The following is a 10418-nucleotide window of genomic DNA, read 5'->3' on the forward strand; positions in this document are numbered from 1 at the left end:
ATACAAATTATGTCTATTTGTATGCACATAGTAAGTAGAGATCACTTATACAACCAGGATGTGGTACACAGACCTTCTCTTTTTGATGAATGTGGAGTTTGGAAGTCACTGGATTTTAATGCTATGTTGGCATTATCTGTGATTTATCTGACGTAATAGTCCCTTGGTGAAGACTCTTCATCATACTGCCAGGAACTGGGAGACAATGGGAAAACAATTTAATTCCTGATGATCAATTTAGAATATTTTTCAGGAACTCACTGTTATGAAGACTTTTCTGGCTAGCACTGTTTCATGGAAGTACAGAGTTTGATATGTGTTTGCTCTGTGAAGAAGTACTTTAACAGGAGTTTGAAAGGTGACAGCTAGATTATAGCAAACAGTGCCTGTTGATCTTAGTTCTGTCAGTCTGAATTGGATCGTTTTTTTCTCAGCTGTAAGCATTCCTAGGCTGAAGAGTTCCAATTATTTTCCTTCCCCCCTCCCCACCCAGTTTATTCTAATAATGTAGCTCTTCTTTCATCAAAGGTCCAAGATTTCTTCCATCATTTAGTTGTCCCCTTTCTGGGGCGTTTGAGGTTCTGAGGTATGGCAAGCAGCACTGTCTGCCAGCAGTGTACCCACTGCAGTTTCACAGGAAGAAGCTATTAGGTTGGTGCAAAAGTCATTGTGGTTTCAAAGGTTAAAAACAATTGCAAAAACAGCAATTACTTTTGCACCACAGTGATATTTTCCCATTTTGGTTTCGATACCCTTAGAAGGAAGAATGCTGAGGGGAAAGGAGTGTAAGATTTGGAGTTAGATATTGGGTTCCTGGCCTTGCACTGCTCTTTATTGGTTATATGAGTTTGAACATATCCTTTAAAATAGCCTGAGCCTCAGTTGTTTATTAATCAATAAATGTCTCCTTTATCTCATTTACCCACTTAACTAAGTGGTCATAGAGTGGGCCTTGGGTCCATTGCAGTGACTCTATTTTTTTCTCATTTGTGAAAGAGGCCACTAGACTGTGAACTCCATAACGGCAAGAACCTTTGAACTGTTCTTTCCTTCCTCTCAGCACCTTACCCAGAGTTAGGATCTCCCATATGAAATGGTTTTCACAGATGAGGGCTGTCTGTCTCCATTGGTGCCAAGGCCACAGTTTGATCTTGCCTAACTTTGTGACTGAAAGGAAGGAACAAGCATACTTATCAAGGGGAAGATAACGCAGATCTAAAAGGAAGTTTGAATACCACAGACCACAGTATCAAGATTAAATACTACCTTGACAGGCTTTGGACAATAGATGAAATTTAACAAGTAAGTTTCCTTATTTAAGTTTCATGTTTAACAATAATAGCTCACAGGCATATATCTTATATGTCTTAGGCATTCTGCTAAATACCATGTTTCCCCGAAATATAAGACCTAACCTGAAAATAAGCCCTAGTATGATGTTTCAGGATGACATCCCCTGAACATAAGCCTTAATGCATCTTTTGGAGCAAAAATTAATATAAGACCCAGTCGTATTTTCGGGGAAACACGGTACGAGGTTGGACAATTAAGTTTGCCAACTTATTGCAATGATGTTGCTTACCTTTCTCGATATCAGAGGAATTATTTGTTATGAATTTGTACCAACTGGATGAACAGTTAACCAAGTTTACTATTTGGAAGTGTTGACAAGGCTGCCTGAAAAAGTTAGACGATCTAAACTCTGCCGACAATTCGTGGCTCTTGCATCACGACAATGCACCAGCTCACAGGGCACTGTCTGGGAGGGAGTTTTTAGCCAGGAAACAACTATTGGAACACTCTCCCTCCTCACCTGATCTGGACCGAAGGACTTCTTTCTTTACCCCAAAATAAAGGAAATATTGAAAGGAAGACATTTTGATGACATTCAGGACATCAGGGGTAATACAACAACAGCTCTGATGGCCATTCCAGAAAGAGTTCCAAAATTGCTTTGAAGGGTGGACTAGGCACTGGCATCAGTGCATAGCTTCCCAAGGGGAGGACTTCGAAGGTGACCATGGTGATATTCAGCAATGAGGTATGTAGCACCATTATAGGATGAGTTCGCCAATTTAATTGGCAGACCTTTTATACGTGTTATGTAATTCTTATGACAGATGAGGTAGATACATTATTATAAATATGAGGAAATTTAAAGTAATCTGTCCAAGATTGGTAAGCCATTAAGTGGTAGAACCAGGATTCCGACCTCTGAGTGTTCCAAAGTGCACACACACACACACACACTTAACTGCTATGGCCCTCAGAATAATGCTACTTCACCCCCTAAGATGTCCACTTCCTAATCCCCAGAACGTGTAAATATGTAACCTTTATGGCAAAAGAGACTGCAGATGTCAGTAAATTTACTGACCTTTGGATGGGGAGATTATCCTGGATTATCCAGGTGTGTCCAATCTAATTGCATGAGACTTTGAAAGTGAGAAATTTTCCTATCTGCAGTGAGAGGGAGAGGAGACAGACGGAGAAGAGAGTTGAAGCACACAGCCTAAACACAAATTACTAAATAATCTTTGTTTTTCCAAAATGGAATAATAATAGCTAACGCATATCAAGTGCTTGTTGCATGACAGGCAGGTTCTAAGCATTTAACACATACTTATTTAATCCATACAACAACCTTATGAAGTAGGTATTATTATATTTGTGCTAATGATGGCAAACTGAGGAACAAAGACATCAAGCAACTGGCTGAAGGTTGAACAAGGGGGTGGTGCTAGGATTTGAACCTAGATTGTTGGTTCCCAAGGTACTATTCTAAATTTCTTCTAAATGAATTTAAGAAATGGCTTTCTTGATTTTTCTGATTATAAAAATAAGCGACGCTTATTACAAAAGATTCAAAAATAAAAAGGTATAAACAAAAGGAAAATCATCTCTAGTCCACTATAATTTTTGATTGCTGCAGAGTATTCACTGTGAGATAGAATGGAAACTCATTTAATCAATTCCATAGTGATGGGTTTTTGCATATAGCTTTTCAAACATTCACTTATGTGCTCATGATACTCCTGAAACTGGAGTTTCTTGGTCAAAAACTATTCATATTTCAAATTTTGACAGAAATGCCAAATTGTACCCCTCACTGCAAGAAAGATTGACCTGTTAAAATTTGTTAATCTAATAGGTGAAAATAAGCTCAATATTATTTTAATTTTCACATTTATTGCAATATACTTTCATATATTTTAATCATCTTTATTTTTTTATTGGGTGTTCATCTTTGCATTAATTTGTAAGCATTATTTCATTTAAAAAAAAATATCAGAGCCATTCTGTCTGACATACACATTGCAATTGTTTTTACCTGTTTGTCGTTATAGGATTATAGAAATAGTGATCTTAATTTTCTTATATATCTTTAAAAACTATCATATGTTCTTTTAAAATTGCTAATTAGTGAATGAACCAGACCCCACCTTCCAGCTTCACTCCTTCCCTTAGACTTAACCCTATAGCCTCATTGGATCAGGGCTGCCACTTAGGTTTATTAGTTGGTAATTCAAAACTGTTTGGCTTTTAGATAAATTTTGTGAACTGCTCATGTATGCAGAGGATAAACATGTTTAAATCCACATAGGACAGGAGAAGCCAGTGAATTAGAGATGTCAACAAACATTGGAAAATTGGAAGCAGAAAGACAAGTGGTAACTAATCTAGCCTATAGAGGAAAATGCCAATGGGAATACCAGTTAGTGTAGCAGACCTCTGAAAGGGTCAGGCATTGGAGGCACCAGGGACCTCAGATAGCTGGAGGGGAGAGAGGGGCTTATAACATGGTGAGTTGTTGAAAGACTATAAGGAACAGTTAAATCACAGATCTATTTCTACACTCTACATATGCTGTGACTCTCCATTAACCTCTCCATTAACCCAGAAGAAGGATGTTTAGTTTCTTAACAAATTCAGCTGTGGAAGCATCAGACTCAGGAACAAAGGCAAAGAGGATGCGTGTTGAGGCACAATCCTGAAAATAAAAATTAAGTGAAAATCTATATATGAAAAATGGAGATTCCCTCAACCCTTGGTCCTTAGCTGGCCCCCTCTCCCTTCTTTGAACTTGGCTCTCTGGGCAAAAATTGAAGGATTCTTCTCTGGAAAACCTGTCTAGCCCAAGGCAAAAATGCTACAGATTCTGACATTTTAAGGTTTCTTGTAAATGGGCAGTTACCCTACAGAGATGGCTACTGGTGAACCATCCTTGCCCCGTGCACGCAGAGCTTCTGATTGGAGTTTTAGTTTCTCCCTCTGAATATGAATGGACTGCCAAAAAAATAATTCCTTTTACATAAAAGATAAAGACCCAAATAAACAGGAAAAAAAGAAACCTAGCGAAAGCATAGACTATTCAGGGAGCAGAAGAAAATTAAAAAGAAAAACTTTTACATTCTTGGAGAGATAAGAAGATTTTGCATGAGTAACACAAGTATGGGATGATTTTAAACAACAAAACCATAAAGAACTCTAAGAAATTAAGAAGTAAAACTCAAAATTAAGAGGTCAATGAGCACTAACAACAAATAATCAGAAACTGAAAAAATTTGACACCACTTACAAAGCATAAAAATATGAACTATTTAAGGAATAAGTCTGACAAAGATGTGTAAGACCTGTACACTGAAAACTATAAAACGTTGCTGAGAGAAATTTAAAAAGACCTAATTAGAAGACTCAATGTAGTTAAACTGTCAATTCTCCCGAAATTGATCTGTAGATTTAATGCAATCCCTATCAAAGTCCCAGCAGGCTTTTTTTTTTTAAGATTGAAATTTATAACCTGATTCTAAAAATTCATATGCAATGTGAAGGATCCGGAATAGTCAAAACAACTTTGAAAAAGAACAAAATTGGAGGACTAAAACTACCTGGTTTTAAAAATTATTCTATTGCTATAGTAATCAACACAGTGAGTGGCGGTGTAAGATAGAAATAGATCAGTGGAACAGAATAAAGAGTGTAAAAATACATTCACACATACATTAATGACTGATTTTTTACAAAGATGAGAAGATAATTCAGTGGTGAAAGGATAGTCTTTTTCAAGAAATGTTGCTGAAACAATTGGATATACATATACAAAAAAGCTTCAATCCATAATCTGTACCATATACAGAAATTAATTTAAGATGGGTCATAGATCTAAATGTAAGAGCTAAAACTATAAATCTTGTAGAAAAAAACATAAGAGAAACATCTTTGTGCCTTGGTTTAGGTAAAAATTTTTTAGTTATGACACCAGAAGTATGATCTATAAAAGAACAAACTCGGGTGGGGGTGTGGGAGATGAGGGTAAGGGGGATCAAATCTATGGTGATGGAAGGAGAACTGACTCTGGGTGGTGAACACACAATGGGATTTATAGATGATGTAATACAGAATTGTACACCTGAAACCTATGTAATTTTACTAACAATTGTCACCCCAATAAATTAAAAAAGAAAAAAAGAACAAACTCATGAATTGGACTTCATCAAAATTAAAACCTTTTGCTCTTAGATTATGAAAAGACAAGTCATGGACTAGGAAAATATTTGGAATGTGTATATTTGAAAAAGAACTTGTATCTAGAAAATATGAAAAACTCTCAAAACTCAATAATACTGTGTTTCCCCGAAAATAAGACTTAGCCAGACCATCAGCTCTAATGTGTCTTTTGGAACAAAAATTAATATAAGATCTGGTATTCTATTCTATTCTATTATTATATAAGACCTGCTCTTATATTAAAATAAGACCAGGTTTTATATTAATTTTTGCTCCAAAAGATGCATTAGAGCTGATTGTCCAGCTAGGTCTTATTTTCGGGGAAACACGATAGTAAAATAAGACTGGGTCTTACATTAATTTTTGCTCCAAAAGATGCATTAGAGCTGATTTTCTGGCTAGGTCTTATTTTCGGGGAAACACAGTAAGAAAACAACTGTAATAAAACTTGGCAAAAAGATTAGAGTAGACATTTCACTAAAGAAGTTATATGAATGATTAATAAGCACATACAAAGATACTTAACATTATTAGTCACTAAGGAAATGGAAATTAAACCCACGGTGACATGCCACTCCATACCTGTTAGAATGGCTAAAATTAAGAAGAGTGACCATAATAAATGTTGCTGAGGATGTGAAGGGATGAGAACTGTCATATACTTTTGGTGGAAATTTAAAATGGCACAGTACTTTGCAAAACAATTTGGCAGTTTCCTAAAAATTAAACCATCCACCTGCCATATGATCCAGCCATTCACTCCTAGAGAAAAGAAAGCGTATATCCACACAGTGATTTGTACAAAAATGTTCCTAGTAGCTTTATTTGCAAATCCCCAAATTGGAAACAGCCAAATATTCATCAACAAGTGAGTAAATAAACAAATTGTGGCATCTCCATCCATAGTGTCACTTCTGCCAGGCCATGAGCCTGCCCAGATTCAAGGGAAAGAACACAGACCCTACCTCTCACTGGCAGGAGTTGAAAGTCACAATATAAGAAGAGCATGTGGGATGAGAGAGATTGTTGAACATGCCACAGTGTGTTCTGTATATTCCCTTGGGAATACCATTTTAAAAACCCTACACCAAACTCAGAACACAACAAAATGACTGTCCCGCAGCTTGGCACAGTGCCCCTGTTTGCTTAGAGTCCATTAACTAGAGCAGCTCTGCCTCTGTTTAATGAAAGCGCTTTCCTGAGAGGCAGCAGTGTGTGTTCTGTCGTGAACTAAGTGCTCTTCAAGAGGCTCAGAGGCGAAAATGGTGGGTAGCTTAGGTCAACATTTAGCATGGCAACTGTTTTCCGGGTAATATCTCTGATTGCCAGTTATGTCTGTGCAGAGTGTGGCCACACGTTACAGCATTGCTTAGTTCTACAACTACTAGACCTTTAGAGAAAGTACTCACTCACTTGATGGAGATATTGCAAAAGGACTCCAGAAATTGAGACCCAAGTGACTATTGAACTAGTGCCTTAATTTGAAAATGGTAAAGGAAAAGAAATAAATATTTAACTTCCTTTCCAATAGGAACTGTTCTTTGACGCTAAACAAATGGCCCCGGATGATGAGGAAAATTTCTACTTTACCAAATAATATCTGCCAATAATGTGGTAGGATTGATATAATTAACAAATCAACATTCTGCAACACCCCCAAGTCTGGCAACAATTATCAACGTTCTTAAAAGCATTGGTGGGCAGGCCTGGTGGCTTAGGCAGTTGGAGCTCCGTGCTCTAACTCCGAAGGCTGCCGGTTCGATTCCCACATGGACCAGTGGGCTCTCAACCACAAGGTTGCCAGTTCAATTCCTCGACTCCCACAAGAGATGGTGGGCTGCGCCCCATGCAACTAGAATACAGCAACTGGACCTGGAGCTGAGCTACGCCCTCCACAACTAAGACTGAAAGAACAACTTGAAGCTGAACGGCACCCTCCACAACTAAGACTGAAAGGACAACAACTTGACTTGGAAAAAAAAAAGTCCTGGAAGTACACACTGTTCTCCAATAAAGTCCTGTTCCCCTTCCCCAATAAAAATCTTTAAAAAAAAAAGCGTTGGTGTATGATTGAAGAGAGCCAAAGTGATACATATAGATAACTTCCTAGTTGCAAAGGAAAATATGTAACTGTCCCATCATGGGATCAAATAGTCATCATCCTCGTGCAATGGTTGATCTCAGCTTCACTCATAGTCGGTCAACCCGATGTTACATGTTTCCTGATGTGACTCAGAGATGAGGTAAACATTACCTATGATATGTAGCCAAACATGATTCCGTCAAACTGTAATCCAATTTCCAGTTGATAAGTAAGAAATACAGAAAACGGGGGAACACACTAACACCATAAAGAAATCTCCAGAAAAATCCAAAAGATGGCACAGCCCATACAGAGCACATCTGACCTGATCTATTTCATAAGTCAGTGTTATAAAAAGAGAGAGAGAAACTTATCAGTTTAGAAGGGGAAACTATTACAATGCAATATGCGGATTGATTAAACCTGATGTATAGGATGTTTTAGGGATAACTGAGGGAATCTGAATAAGGACTGGTATTAGAAAAGATAAACTTTTATTTACATGGAAAAGTAGGAATTAGATAAAAGATCCAGGTTATAAAATAGCATGTACAGTATGGTCTGATCTTGGTACCAAAAAATAAAGAAATATATACCTGCAAATTGATTGTCTAAAGTAGAACACATGAGAATAAGGGTGACACTACCACTGTTTATGCCAGGACAGCAGGTATAGAATGAGTCTTGCAGGCAAGCCAGGAGCGATGGCCATCCTACAAGCAGCTGTTCTCAGACTTCAGTGTGCAGCAGAATTGCCTGGGGTGGGAGGGTGGGGCATGTAAAGTGAGGATTCCAAGGCCCCAGCCCCAGAGCTTCTGACTCAGCTCTGGGGCTGAGGTCCTGGATGGGTCCAAGGATTGGCCTTTTTTGTAAGTAACCAGGTAATTCTGATGCTGGGACTGGTGAAGGAATGGGGCTCGGCCCAGAGCAGGTTCTGTTGACATCACCACTAAGCAGGGGTTGGTTATTCTTTGTAGAAATGTTTAACTGAATTTTGCTTCTTTTTTTTTGTTCTTGAGTTAATTGCTCAACAATCCCTATGTTGCCCATCAAAGGAGTCAGGAAAGCACAGGGGTTAAATGAATAGCCTATGCTGTCTGATAGAACTGATTTGAGTACCAGCACTTACTACATAGCTGTAAGACATTGGGTATGTTTCTTAACATTGCTACGTCTGTTTTCTTGTAGGTAAAATAGGAATACTGATAGAATTGTTATGAGGATTAAGTGAGAAAACATATAAAGCATATATAAATCTCATAAAGAGTAGCTATGACTGTTACTCTGATCCTACTCCTATTACTGAACAGGCAGTGAATGCACTGTGCTACCCTTGGAAGTGCTAGAAATGTGTCACCTGCCTTTCAGATATAAGGTGTTTCCTGTAACGCCAATTGAGCACCTCTTCCCTGACCTTCACAGATGATTCATAAAACGCCTGGTGAGGATGGAAGCGCCATTCTTCAGGGTGGAGATAGCGGGTGCCCGAGGTCGCCATGGCTACCAAGTGGGTGGCCCAGAGCACGCAGTGACCTCGCTTGTGAGTCGTTACTTCACTCGCTGGCTTGCCTGCAAGACTCATTCTCTACCTGCTGTCCTGGCATAAATAGCAGTAATGCCCCCCTTAATCTCATGTGTTCTAGTTCAGACTGACCAAGCGAATGTCAGAGGAAAACCCTATGAGGACCACTGTATAGACATCACTCTGAGTATGAGTCATCACAGTGGCAGGATCTCATCCAGTTCTTCAAAGTGGAAAAACAAAAGCATTTCCTATTAAGTCAGTACCAACTGTAGCAGACTTCAGAACAAAGCCTCTGGGAAATTTCAGCGGGAGGGGCACAGTGTTTTACAGAACTTATTCCTCTGTGTACGATTTACTGCTCTGTGGAGAAGACTACACCACAGTGAGCTGTGTTAGAGGGCAGCTGATGGAAGTGAATGAAAACGTTCTCCAGAAGCCGTCTATTCATCCTCTGAAGGCTACATTGCAGTTGTGTTGCCCAAATTTGAAGAAAGTAAAAGTGTAACAAAAGGGTTCCTGACACAAAAACAATATGAAGAAGTCGCTGTAAAATGTATTAACACCACAATAGCTACATCATGAGGACTGAGACGGAATAAAAGCAACACCACCTTCCATGAGTGCACGAAGAAGAACCAGCATATGTGAAGAAGCACTTCACAGTAACGATCTGCAGGGGCGCCTAGTTTTCTTTCTTTCTCTTGCATAACAAGCCTTTGCTCCCATTTTGTCTCCAACCTCCCAGATCTGCCTTGCCACATACTCTATTTTTTTTTTTTTTTGCTTTTTCTCTTTCTAACAACTGGCAAATGACGGATGTCTTTCTGATTAAAAACAGACAAACGAACTCTTTGAGGAAATTTGGAAAAGACAAAATTTTAAGTAGCAAAGTAAAAATAATTTATCCATCACCATGTAACCCATTGGCAAATACTACCTCTTTGACATACACCCTGGGGAGCTGTGTTCTGCAGTGGGACGAGCCCTAGGTGGGTCTTGCCTCAGCTGCTCTGCAAACTAGCCATGTGACTGGCCAACTTCTCAGTCCCGCTAAGCCTGGCTTTGTTCATCTTTAAAATAAAAGTGTTGGATTAGGCAGCCTCACTCTGAAACCTGAGTAATTTTGTGGTGTGGAAGTAGAATTTAAATGATTTCTGTCGTGATGTAAGGGTATTTCCATGGGAAAATACGATGCACATGTTGGGAGGGAGATGGACACATGGAGAAAAATGGGACCATATGGGATTAGGAAATTAAAAATTATCTTCTCCTGTCAGTCAATGTGCCAAATGTGAGCCTCTC

This window comes from Rhinolophus hipposideros (genome assembly GCF_964194185.1).
Source record: "Rhinolophus hipposideros genome assembly, chromosome: 12".
Lineage (NCBI taxonomy): Eukaryota > Metazoa > Chordata > Mammalia > Chiroptera > Rhinolophidae > Rhinolophus > Rhinolophus hipposideros.